Source organism: Lutra lutra, chromosome 11 (assembly GCF_902655055.1).
Source record: "Lutra lutra chromosome 11, mLutLut1.2, whole genome shotgun sequence".
NCBI lineage: Eukaryota > Metazoa > Chordata > Mammalia > Carnivora > Mustelidae > Lutra > Lutra lutra.
The window spans coordinates 32,607,850-32,621,497 of record NC_062288.1 but is presented as its reverse complement, the minus strand read 5'-3'; the positions used below and the strand labels follow the sequence as shown (position 1 = coordinate 32,621,497).

General features: G+C 39.6%; 1 long non-coding RNA gene across 1 annotated transcript in view; it reads right to left on the bottom strand.

Moving 5' to 3' along the window:
- Positions 1-1,150: 1,150 nt before the first annotated feature.
- Positions 1,151-13,648, bottom strand: part of LOC125080449 (uncharacterized) — a 203,940-nt gene continuing 191,442 nt past the window's right edge. Inside the window, exons 4-5 of the long non-coding RNA XR_007121395.1 lie at positions 2,534-2,592; positions 1,151-1,248 (exon numbers count right to left, since the gene is read on the bottom strand). This is a non-coding gene — a long non-coding RNA (uncharacterized LOC125080449). The remainder of the gene's footprint in view (positions 1,249-2,533; positions 2,593-13,648) is intronic.

The window sequence follows — 13,648 nt, the reverse complement described above, 5'->3', positions numbered from 1 at the left end:
AGTATATTTCCAAACATTATTATCGAGGTAAATGAATGATCTCTCTCTCTCTCAGAGAATCCTGCTTTTACCTTCATTCATAGACATTTAAAATACTGTCATTGCAGCACCTCTTCTACAAGTTTGACCTGAAACCTTGGTAGCCATGCCAAGATCTAGCAATCAAGCATTCAGACTACAGGCAATGATGCATATACAGGGGCACCTGGGTGGCTCAGTTGGTTAAACATCTGCTTTCGGCTCAGGTCATGATCCCAGAGTCCTGGGATCAAGCCCCACATCAGGGCTCTTTGCTCAGCAGGCAGCCTGCTTCTCCCTCTGCCGGTCAGCCCCTCCCCGGACAAATAAATAAATAAAAATTTTAATATATATTGCATATACAGGTTTTCTGGGGCTCCATGGATTTAACAATTCTGATAATTTGTTCTGATTCATTTTGTTGCTGTTTTACCTTCTAGTTCTATGGACTTTTTGTTGATTTCTGCTCAGAGCAAACTGCTTTTTTGTTAGATATCTTAGCTCTACATCTTCTATGATTTAATATACTAGTTTCTCTTGGTTGTCTGAGCCCTGCAATTTATCAGCATTTTGAGGCTTTTTTTTTTTAAATCCCAAAAGGACCAAAAGAGATCCAACTCATCCATTATTAGAGGTTTCTGGATTACATCCCTGTGCTCAGCTCAACATTAGGCATTTCCTTCTGAACTACTTGGTCTACAATATCTTGAGGGAAACTAGGACCATAATTTTACCAACTTATTTTCTCAATTGGATGCATGTTCATTGACTGATTCTTTAACTTCAACTTAGCCATAAATTAACAGTCCTGCCTCCAAAGTCAGTGATGCAATTTTTGTGTACACTGAGTTAAAATGAGGCACTTTCCAGATCTGTGCTGAGTGCTTAACACACCTCATTATATGATCTGATCATAGACCATCTCCAGAATCCACCCATCAGTGCCCTCTTACTGTGTTATGCTCCAAATCTCTGCAGCCACTTTTCTTTCCTTTAACAAAGAAATTTCATTCCTGCTCTAGAGTCCCTACAGCTGCTGTTTCTAGAAATCTCTGCTCCAAAATTTTCCTGACTTGCCCCTTCCTACAGTTTAAGCCTCAGATGAAATGTCAATGGTGTCTTACCTGATTTATCATTCAGAATGAGTATTCCCATCTCTTCACACACACACCACACAAACAAGGAAGTTTCCAGGTGGTTCCCAAGGAGGAGGCAAGAATGACTAGCAGCCTAAGCAGATAAACAGGCCATTACTTTGTAGGGTCAAAGCTCTGAAAGTCAAACTTTTTCAGAGTTTCAGAAGTTGATATAAGGTTAAAGTCTTAGCTTTTGCATGATATAGTTCTGAAGTGCCTTCTGTAACAGAATGATAATCCATACTATTTGGTTTCATTTTAATTGTTTGCAAAACAGCACTCTGTGTGAGAACTTGCAGGAGATGAAGAAGAAATCTGAAACAATTTGTGAAGACACCTTGCCCTGTGCTAATAAGGACACAGCAGATGCTTAATAATACTTGCTGACTGATTACACACGTAGCATATTTAAAAATGACAATGACATTCTCTGACAGGTTATACAAGTCAACACTGTGGTATGAAATGAGGACTGCGGAAAGGAGGTACGGCGACAGAATCTCCCACTCCACTGCTACCAAGAGTAAGTCATTCTGAAGTCATTCCTTTCCTTTTTCATGAGGGAGCTCTTCCTAAAAGGCAAGAACTTCAGGAGATTGTAGCAAATCCCTACTGGGTTATATATTCAGGCTCTCTTGGGCAAGAAATCCACCCCCAACTTGACCAAACCAATAATGGGGCTCCTGAAGCTAACTGTCTATGTGATTTTGCCCTAACTAGGCCAGTCAGGCTTCTTCCAGGTACTTAAATTTCTAATCTAAAAGTTAAAAAACCTGAGCGTTCCGAATATTGTAAGATAAACAGTGGAGTTCTACTTCTGTCCAATATAGGAGCCATTAGCTGCAAGATGTTACTTAAAATTAAAATTCAATTGCAATTAATTAAAATCAAAAATTCATTTCCTCAGTTGCGTTAACCACATTTCAAGTGCTCAGTATTATAGGCCATCTCCATCACAGACAATTCTATTAGACAATTCTATTAGCTCTAGAAGAAGACTCAACAAAGACCATCTCACAGACCAAATCTTTTTGTATAAACCATGAGATAAGAAGTTTTTTTTTATTTTAAAATGGTTTTTAAAAATTTTATAAGAATATTTTCAGACATGTGAAAATTATGTGAAATTCAAATATCAGAGTTCACAAGTAGTTTTATTGAAACAGAGCCATGCACATTCATTTACATATTACAGATGGCTGCCTTCATGCTACAGTGGCAGAATTAAGTGTGTGCAACAGAGATCAGATGACCAGCAAAGTCTAAAATATTTATTACCTTGTCCTTTATAGAAAAAGTTTGCTAACTCCTGCTCTAGAGAGACGTGCTAAGGTCTCAAAGCATTCTGAGAATTTACGAAATGGCCACATAGTACTTACACTGGCGTGCTAATGACTTTCAGATCTGTGGGAAGGTTTTTCATTACTGTGATGGAGACCTGAAAGGAGAAGGACAACTGTTAAAAAGTGGTGTTGGAAGGAATAAAAGGGAAAAGTGTCTTCTTCCCCAATATCGACAGGTGCTAGGGCATCGTCATATTACTGTGCTTCCTTCAGTGTATCCAAGCCCCTCACTGTCTAAAAAGGAATGGAAAAAAAAAGAAGCCCTCCCCTTTCCCTGATCTAAACCAGGGACTACTAGATCTCTCTTATGAGAATCCTGCTAAATTCCCTTTAAGTGAACACAGCACCAACTCTCCCCGCAGCCTCACAGCTAGACATGCAGGCCAGAGCTGATGGGCATAATTAGGCTTCAAACCAGATGTAAGTGCAATCAGGGTGGAAAATACACCACAGCATCCTTGGTGAACTGCGAACTCCTCCCTACACCGAAAGGAGGCACACCAGTTATGTGTGAGTGTTTCTTGAAAAGATGTCATTACATCAGGGTAATCACAAGTCAAGAAATGTCCAGGGTCATGCACCTTGTATGAGTTCTACTTCACTGGGCCTTGCCATAAATTGCCAGAAGAAAAAGAATCCCAGGCAGAAGAATACAAGAGATCAAGACAATTCCTGAAATGGGTACAGATATGAAAGTGTCCAGGGGCTCAGAAGAAAGGCTGAGCTTCACGGAAATTCTGGGTCACTTGCTGTGACAAGTAATTCTCAACTCAGGACTCACAATAGGAGACCCTGGAGATTCTTCTCTAATAATGAGCCTGACAAATCACATTTCATTTTCTCAAGGAGGTGCCAGGTAATCATTTTGCCTCTGGCTCTAATATAATCACTATGGGAAAGTGGGTTAGAGCACCAGCATGACATCAGATGACCTGAATTTGAATCCTGTCCCCACCACTTAGTAGCGGCCTCATTTATCTCAATTGTAAAATGAGATACCTATTTATGAGTTTGTTTGGATGAATGACCAAGATATAGTTCAAGTGAAAGTGCTTACCACTGAAATAGGCAAGAGCAGTAAATATGGATGCTTATTTGGAAGATATCGCTAATGGCCTAGCCAATGCCAATCACTGCCACCACCCTCTTTGCAGATTCCTGAGAATATTCGGTCACTGTCTAGTTCTAAGCAATAGGTCATGATCTGTTTAAATCCAATTTGACACCCTTGTGCCCCACTTTCCTAGCCCCCCTTGCAGTAGGGCTTGTCAGGTGTCCAATTCTAGCCAATGAGAGCTTACTAAAAAGTGCCCAGATGAAGGATGGGATGGGGGTGGGGAGAGGTAGGTCTGGGAAAGCTTTGGTTTTCTCAGATGGAGAGGGGCACAAATGAAGGAACACATATGAAGAAAAGGCCACAAGAATTTCAAAGCTACCACAGTAACACCCCACAGCCACTAGACCAATAACCAATATTCCAGGCTCCCCATGCGGTGAGAAAAATAAACCCTACCTATTGGGCATCTTCTAATGTTCACCTTTTCTTAAAAATAGATTAGATAGAATAAAGGTACCCAAGGCACACTGATTAATTTTTTTTTAATTTCCCTAGAAATTTGTCAGTCACTATATGGAAACGGGAAGAGAAGTGGAAAGTGTCAACTAGGGTTTCTGTCCCTTGAGATTACCTCCTAGGGAGTGTGTCTAAGTCCTGATCCTCTCCTACTCCATTAGCAATCTACAATGCCATGGAGAGGTCATCATGGATACCACAAGTAGCCACACTTCCCTCTGGCTGAAACCATCTAATGCTCCTGGGAGACAGACACAAGGACAATAAAAAGTAGCTGACACTTTTCGAGTACTTACCATATGCAAGGGACTGTTCTAAGACTGTTATACATATTGACTCACCTAACACAATTATCCACTGACATCAGTGCGATTATTAAATCTCATTTTAGAAAATGGAGACACTGAGGCACAGAAGAGTTGAGTGACGTGCCTAAGGGACCACAGCCAAAAGATGATGGAACCAGGATCCAGACTCAAGCAATATTTAAGCAGTACATGTTAGCACCTCTCCCTCCGAGGTGGCAATAAGCCTGAGGTTCAGCAAGGTAAGGAGTTGGAAGGATCTGGTAAACTAATCTGGCAGACCTTTGGAAAACACCCATCTCTTATTTTGCCAAATCATCTTTATCAAGCTCTGATGAAGAGATGAACCTAAGGGGAGAGGAAGTCCCCAGAAGAGAGCTGTAAATGTAGCAATCCAGAATTTCGTTGGTAGGATGCCATTAATCCCCTTCTGTATCAGTGCTCAGGGTGTCGGGATGTAGCATGTACTCTCCCATCTCCCTTGACCCCGACACCAAGCTGACATTTGTCCAGCATAATATCCATGCATGATCTCAGCACCTAACCTCGGGAACTGCCCTTGGGCTGCTAAAGCAACAGTCTCGAGGAAGGCTGATCTAAAGCTCATGTAATTTGACAAAGGCCTATTACGGGGAAGCAGAGACACAATGCTTGTTTTGAGCTAAGCTGTCCTGTTTGGGGTGACTAACTCAGCTGAACAAGACAACTGTAACATTTTCTTTTCATATCATACCTGAAGTGCATTATGTATAATTTCATTTTAAGAGAAAGGAAGAGTTTAAATGACCAGTAAAAGCACCTTTTGTTTCTACTGGTTCTGTTTCTACTGTCGCATTTCTTATAGAACCCGAATTCATGTTTGCTTATGTACTCATTTGTTTAAGATACAAATGACTGAGTTCTTGCAATGTGACAGGCAAAATGCAAAATCATATTAACAAAGCAAGAGATGTGCCCCATATCTCTTCTATTTCTTTCTAGAAGTTTTAGGAATGGAAACTATATTTTATGCTAGTACATTCATGTATCTTTTATTTGCCTGTACCCATGAAACAGAACCTTGAATTCTGATAAGCATGATGGTAGCAGAGTACAGATAGGCAGCTCTTCTAGAGAGGGTCTATTTGGAAAGTGATTAGCATTTGAATTGAGAAATGATTGATGACTGAGGACAATAAAATGTTTAAGGCAGGGGTTCCAAAAAAGGAAGCCTGACTTTTAAAGCATTTGATAAATGCCTGACAGATTTTACCTCACAGATCCATTCTTTGTTATTCTAAAACATCTATTCCTTCCATGATTCCATGCCATCCTAAGACAGTCTACTGCCCCCAGGGATGGATGGACACACACACACACACACACACACACCCTCAAACAATAACTGTCACCATCCATCCTCACCCCTTCCCTAAAAAACGTAGATTTAGGAAATTAAAAATTCTTTTCTCCTCACATACACACACAAAACAAGTCTGCTGAATTCACATCATCACGAAATTGCCTGTTTTGATGGGTGGTAATTGTTCTGAAGGAAACGGTCTGTATTTTATCGATCATCTTAAAGGAGTCCAGGAACCTACAGAATTTAGCTACTTTTTCAGGAACAGAAATAGGTCCTAATTTTGCAAATTATAAAAGGCCACATGAGGGCTATTTTTAAGGGGAAAAAAACCATATTGCATACCTTTTAAAAAGGGAGACACCATCCAAGGTTACTAGATAACCAAGGTTAAACTAGATAAAAACAGAGAAATGAAACTCAGATTACCTTTTTTATTTACTTTTTTTTAAGATTTTATTTATTTATTTGACAGAGAGAGATCACAAGTAGATGGAGAGGCAGGCAGAGAGAGAGAGAGGGAAGCAGGCACCCTGCTGAGCAGAGAGCCCGAGGCGAGACTCGATCCCAGGACCCTGAGATCATGACCGGAGCAGAAGGCAGCGGCTTAATCCACTGAGCCACCCAGGTGCCCCTCAGATTACCTTTTTTAAAAGAGAGAGAGCACAAGCAGGGAGAGTGGCAGAGAGAGAGGGAGAAGCAGACTCCCCGTTGAACAGGAACCCAAGAAATAGACCTTAATGCCACGATCCCATGATCCCTTGATCGTGACCTGAGTCAAAGGTAGACGCTTAACCTCCTGAGCCACCCAGGCAGCCTATCCTCCTTTCTTTGATATCAAGAAAAGGAAAGGAGTCTAGGGCCACGAAGAGCACAATTACCTCCCTAGCCTGGAAGGATGACACAAAATGAGATGTGAAGAGACCATTTGGCAAGTCAGAACACAAGTTTATCTTTAACCTGGGATGGATGTGGACGTTGTCTTCACCACAGCTCTGTGACCCTTACTTGGTCGGAAAGCTTTACGATCAGGGATCACTTCCTGGAATGACAATGTAAACTGTTTTTTATATCAACTCATTAGATTCTCTCCAGCCCTCATGGAAATGAAGGAGGCAATTCAGGAAGAAAGCTATAGGTGGTTACACGGTTCACCTCTCCTCTAGATTTATAACAATTGCTTTGTGTTTAGGCTTTCAACCCCTTTGGCACTGCCACTTGCCAGAAATCCTTAATAAAGCTGAAGAGAAGCAAAACTGTCAGCTGCAATAGAAGGCCACAACAGATGAATAATATATTTCCAAATTAATTGAGTATGAACAGTTGGCCATGTCTGCCAGGTTTATTTTATTGTATGATTTGCAGGCTAATAATGAAGACTGAGTTCTTAATTATAAGATTTGCATTCCTCCACTCCATCATAAAGGCTCATACAAAAGCTGTTTTTTCCTTTAATGAATGAGGATTTGAATGCATGATGGGGAAGGGATGAGGTTGGCAAACCTAAAGATTTCCTAACTAGAATTTAAGGTCTAGAGGTCCATCTCAAGTTACCAAAATGATCAGTAATAAAATTCAGCTCCTGGTCTCACAGTTCTAGACATTCCATTTTTTGCACTATGGGCAGGAAAGAAAATGTGGTATACTTTTTTTTTCTTTTTTTTTTTTTTTTTTAATATATGAAGAAACCCATGTTGGAAGAAGATGATGGAGTAGGAGGGACCTAAGCTCACCGTGTCCCTTTGATACAACTAGATAACAGCCACATCAGTGTAAATAACCCAGAAAACAACCCAAAGACTACCAGAACAGACTCTCTGCAGCTAAATGGAGAGAAGAGGCCACATCCAAGAAGGTAGGAAGGGCAAAAAAGGTCAGGACATAAAGGGACCTGTGGGATCATCCACGGGAGGGAGGGACACCACAGGAGTCAAGAAAGAAAAGAAATAGAGATTAATGCCACATACGCAAGGCATGGGGAATCTCCACAACATTTGGCTTTGAAAACCCGTGGGGCATAACTTCAAGAGTTCTTACAGTCAGCAGGTCTACACACCTGGAACTTTGAAAATCAGCAGGCTTGGTTCTGGGAAAGCCAGGAGAGTGCCAGGAAACTGAGACCTTGCCCTTAAAGAGGCAGTCCTGCAGACAAGCAGCGGTTTGAAAAATGCCTGAGGTGCCTCAAAAGGAGATTTGTTTACCAATCTCAGAGTCTGTGCTGGAGGGGCAGGGATCCCTAGGAAAGTTCTCCAGGAACAAAAGAGCTGGCCGGTGCCATTTCCCTCTCCCAGCCCCCAGCCTGGACACATGGACGCACCTTCAGGAACCAGGACAGGGCCAACCCTCACTACTTAACTTGCTAACAGCACACCCCACCACGCATTCTCCAGCAGACATGCCCCCCTCCAGCCAGACCTCAGCTCCTCTCCCACCGCACAACTGTGCAAACCTTGCTAACCACCTGTGCCCCGCCTCAGCCTCCTCTCACACACCTGCCTCCTCCAACATCTTTGTGATTCGGCGAAAGTGGCTCTAAGAGGAAAGTTTATGGCAACACTGGCCTCCCTGAAGAAGCAAGAAAAATCTCACATAAACAACTTAACCTTACCCTAAAGGAGTTAGAGAAAGAACAACAAATAAACCCAAATTCAGTAGAAGGAAAGAACCAATAAACATTAGAGCGGAAATAAACAAAATAGGAAATTTAAAAAAAAAAAAGATGCAATGAAGCCAGGTGCTGGTTCTTTGAAAAGATCCACAAAACTGATCAATTTTTAGCCAAATTCATCAAAAAGAGAGATGCAATGCAAATAAACAAAATCAGAAGTGAAAGAGGGAAAAAAACAACCAACACCACAGAAATACAAAAGATTGTAAGAGAATATTGTGAAAAATTATATGCCAACAAGTTGTACAACCTAGAAGAAAGGGATAAATTCCTAGAAACATATACCTTCCCCAAACTGAGTCAGAAATAAATAGAAAATCTGAAAATACTGATTACCAGCAATAAAATTGAACCACTAATCAAAAAACTCCCAACAAAAAGTCCCTGGCTTCTCAGGTGAATTCTACCAAACATTTAAATGGTTAATACCTATTCTTCTCAAACTCCTCTAAAAAAGATAGAAGAGGGGAAAAAAGCTTCCAAAATCATTTTACAAAACCAGCATTACCCTGATACCAAAACTACATAAAGACACTATGACAAAAAAAAGAGAGAGCACTGTAGGCCAATAACTCTGATGAACATAGATACAAAAATCCTCAATAAAATATTAGCAAACCAAACAGAACAATACATTTAAAAACATCATTCATGAAGATCAAGTGAGGTTTATTCCTGGGATGCAACATTGGTTCAGTATTTGCAAATCAATCAACAGGATACATTGCATCAAAAAGAGAAAGAGCAACAACCATATGATCATCTCAAGATGGAGGATGATGAAGTACAACATCCATTCACCTTCAACAAATTAGGTTTTGAGAGAACATATATGAAACCTACAGCTAACATAATACTCAATGGGGGAAAACCTGACAGCTCTGACAACAAAAAGAAATAAAAAGCATCCAAAATGGTAATGAAAAAGTAAAATTTCCACTATTTGCACATTACATGATACTCTATATAGAAAACACTACAGACTCCACCAAAAACCTACTAGAACTAATGAATGAATTCAGTGAGGTCCCAGGATACAAAATCAATACACAGCAAGTCATTGCATTTTTATACACCAATAATTAAGTAAAGAGAAACTAAGAAAGAGAAAGAGAAAGAGAAAGAGAAACTAAGAAAGCAACCCCACTTATAATTGTACCAAAAATAGTAAAATACCCAAGAATAAACTTACCAAGGAGGCGAAAGACCTGTACTCTGAAAACTATAAAACACCAAAGAAAGAAACTGAAGATAACACAAACAAATGGAAAGATATTCCATGCTGATGGACTGGAAGAACAAGTATTGTTAACATGTCCACACTTCCCAAAGCAATCCACAGATCTGATGCAATTCCTATCAAAACACCAACAGCCTTTTTCATAAATTTAGAACAAATAATCCAAAAGTTTGCCTGGAAATATGAAACAACCCAAATAGCCAGAGTAGTCTTGAAAAAGAACAAAAAAGTAGAGGTATCACAACCCAAGATTTTAAGATATACAGCAAAGCTGTAGTATCCACAACAATATGTTTGGGGCACAAAAATCAACACATAGATCAACAGACTAGAAAACTCAGAAATAAACCCAAAGTTATATGGTCAAATAATCTTCAACAAAGGAGGCAAGAATATGCAATGGGGAAAAAACAGCCTCTTCAACAAATGGTGTTGAGAAAACCAGACAGCTATATGTGAAAGAGTGAAACTGGACCACTTTCTTACACCATACACAAAAATAAATTCAAAATGGATTAAGGACTTAAATGTGAGAGTGGAAACCATAAAAATCCTAGAAGAGAGCACAGGCAGTAATGTCTCTGACATCAGCCACAGCAACATTGTTCTAGATATGTGACCTGAGGCAAGGAAACAAAAGCAAAAATAAACTATGAGAACTACATCAAAATAAAAAGCTTCTGTACAGCAAAGGACACAATCAATAAAACTAAAAGACAAATTATTGAATGGGAGAGGATATTTTCCAATGACATATCCCATAAAGGATTAGTATCCAAAATATATAAAGAACTTACACAACTCAACACCAAAAAAACAAATAATCCAATTAAAATGTGCACAGAAGACATGAACAGACTTTTCTCCAAAGAACACACCCAGACGGCCCACATGAAAAGATGCTCAACATTACTCATCATCAGGGAAATCAAAATCACAATGAGATATCACCTCACACCTGTCAGAATGGGTAAAATCAAAAACACAAGAAACAACAAATACTGACGGGTTGAGGAGAGAAAGGAACCTTCATGCACTGTTGGTGGAGAAGCAAACTGGTGCAGCCACTGTGGAAGACAGTATGGAGGGTCCTCAAAAAATTAAAAATAGAGCTACCCTATGATCCAACAATTCCACTACCAGCTATTTACCCAAAGAATACAAAAACAGTAATTGGAAAAGATGTATACACCCCTAAGTTTATTGCAGCATTATTTACAGTAGCCAAATTATGGGAGCAGCCCAAGTGTCCACTGATAAATGTATGGATAAAGAAGATGTGGTATATATAAACGATGGGATATTATTATAGCATAAAATGTCTGAAACATGGATGGATCTAGAGAGTATAATGCTAAGTGAAATAAGTTAGCCAGAGAAAGACAGATACCATATGATTTCACTCATATGTGGAATTTAAGAAACAAAACAAACGAACAAGTAATTTTAAAAAAGAGAGCCAAACCAAAAAACAGACTCTTAACTACAAACTGATGGTTACTGGAGGGGAGGTAGGTGGGGGAATGGGTGAAAGAGGTGAAGGGGATTAAGGAAATATTTATTACGATGAGCACATGTAGAATTGTTGAGTCACCATATTGCACATCCAAGACTAATATAACACTATTCATTAACTACACTGGAATTAAAATATAAGGAAAGAAATCTGTGCTATCTTGTCATCACTTGAGATAGGCACTGAGTCATTTTATGATATGGATTTTAGTTTGAGTTACACCCCAAATGGAAGTGATTTGTCAATTAGGAGGTGACAGGATGAGAACAAGGGATACTTCCCAAACTCCAGAACAAAATGGACCTAACAGGTTCATAGCTAAAGAGAATTCCGAGTGCTAATCTTGAAAGCCCGTTGATGAAACATGCTGAGCAACAGCATACACCTCCACTCACCAGCGCTGACTCAGTGGGGCACAAGCTACAGCCTGACACAAATGTGTGGGGTAGACCAGTTGTGGTAAACCAAAGTAAATATTGGCTACTGCCAATATTTTAGAAAGAAACAAAGGGAAAGAAGACACAACTTGCTCCTGGCAAGTGGATTTCTTTGGGACAGAGAACTGGAGAGAGGCCACCACACAAAAAGGTTCTTGAGGAGAGAAGAAATTGGAGTTTGTGAAAGGCCTGGATTTTAAACTTTAGGTACTGATTAAAGGGAAAAGTTGAGTGGACAGCAAGAATCCATATCCTTCAAAGTGACTGAGAAACAAGAAGATTGGACTATGCATTCAGTGGTTCTCAAACATGACCATGCATCAGAATCTCTGGGCCCCTCTATTAGGAGGCCCAAGAGGAGGCTCAAGGGTGCACATACCTAACAATTTTCCAGGTGATGCTCAAGCCACTGGTCTGAAAGCCACACTCTGTGAGAACCACTGACCTACATCAGGGTTTCTCAGTCTCAGCGTTACTGACATTTGGGGTCCAGTTAAGTCTTGTTGTGGGGGACTGTCCTGTGCATTGTAGGATGTTCACCAGCATCTCTGGTCTTTACCCACTAGTTGCTAGTAGAAACCCCCACACATGTGATAGCCAAAATGTCTCCAAACATTGTCAAATGTCCCACAGGGGGAAACCTGCCCATTGAGAACCACTGATCCAGACAGATCACAAAAGAATAACTTTTTTTAAAATCTCTGAATGCAAATTTTTCTAATTATTTTAAAGTGAGGAGGTTTACCTTGCTCTAATCTTTATTTTTCTAAAAATCTATTTGGTAACTGTAAATAATCCTTTTACTTAAAGGTCAGGTGGGGAGATGGCACAAATTTTTCAGACTAAGAAAGAAAGATTGATGTCTCAAGGCCTGATTTATTAGACTACAGAGGATACAAAGCAACCTTTGCTACTCATTCTATGACATATGATCTTTCCCTAAATCTCATATTTGGATATGATTGAGGTATATTCCTTAAGGTGCTTTCAAATTCAAATATTTTACCCAACCTAGAGTAATCGCTATAGAATAGATTCCGGAGTTACCCTGAAGCAGGAAAATGATGCTGAACACAATCATGACAAAAGAGAATTAACATACTTAAAAAAAAATCCCAGAGGGACACCTGAATGGCTCAGTCAGTTAAGTGTCTGCCTTCAGCTCAGGTCATGATCCCAGGGTCCTGGAATTGAGTCCTATATCAGGCTCCTTGCCCAGGGGGAAGCTGCTGCTCCACCTGCTTGTGCTCTCTCTCTCTCTCTCTCTCTGACAAATAAATAAATAAAAATTTTTAAAAATAATAGTAATAAATCCCAGAATGAAAGAATATCAAAGGCAGGTTAAATGTTTAGGAGAGAAATAAGGCACACTGACACTAAAAGCAAATATAATGCAACAGTTCATACACAAAACCCTTTAAAAAATAAATCAAGTGTAACCATAAGTCTTTGGGGTAGAGACATTACTAAACACATAAAAAACTCCAAATCAACTGCCCTAGAGTAATGCAGTGTGCAAGTATTTCTTCTTTGGAGTGTATATAAATGTTGTTCATTTAATATTAAATTTAACTTCAATGGTTAAAAAGATTACGGTTAAAAAGGGCACCAAAAGTCATTCCAACAGCACACAAGCCAGTGGCAAGCAAGATTTTCTCTCCATCCCTGTATCCTTCCTAGCACAAACTTCTGATTTTGTTTGGTAGAAGGAACTAATAAGGTTTGTCATTATGTTCTGGTCTTAGCATACATATTATGCTATAGGTAACTGTTATAATACGAATTCCATTTCTAATTCAATATCTTTCCAATCATACCTCTTTTTTTCTTTACTTCAGAGCACTCCTATTTCATAGTTTGCTCTATTTTCTATTATTTGTTTGGTCTGCTCAGTGTAAATGAATATACTCAAGCCACGCATAAAAAAGCCCAGCAAACTTATCAAGCCCAGGTTTCAGAGATGCTCTAGATACTTGATGTGTACCTCTAAACGTAATGTGGTGAATTTTAAAGAGGAGAACTTGGGAGACAAATTTTAATTTTTTCCCCTTGTATATACAGATTGGCCAC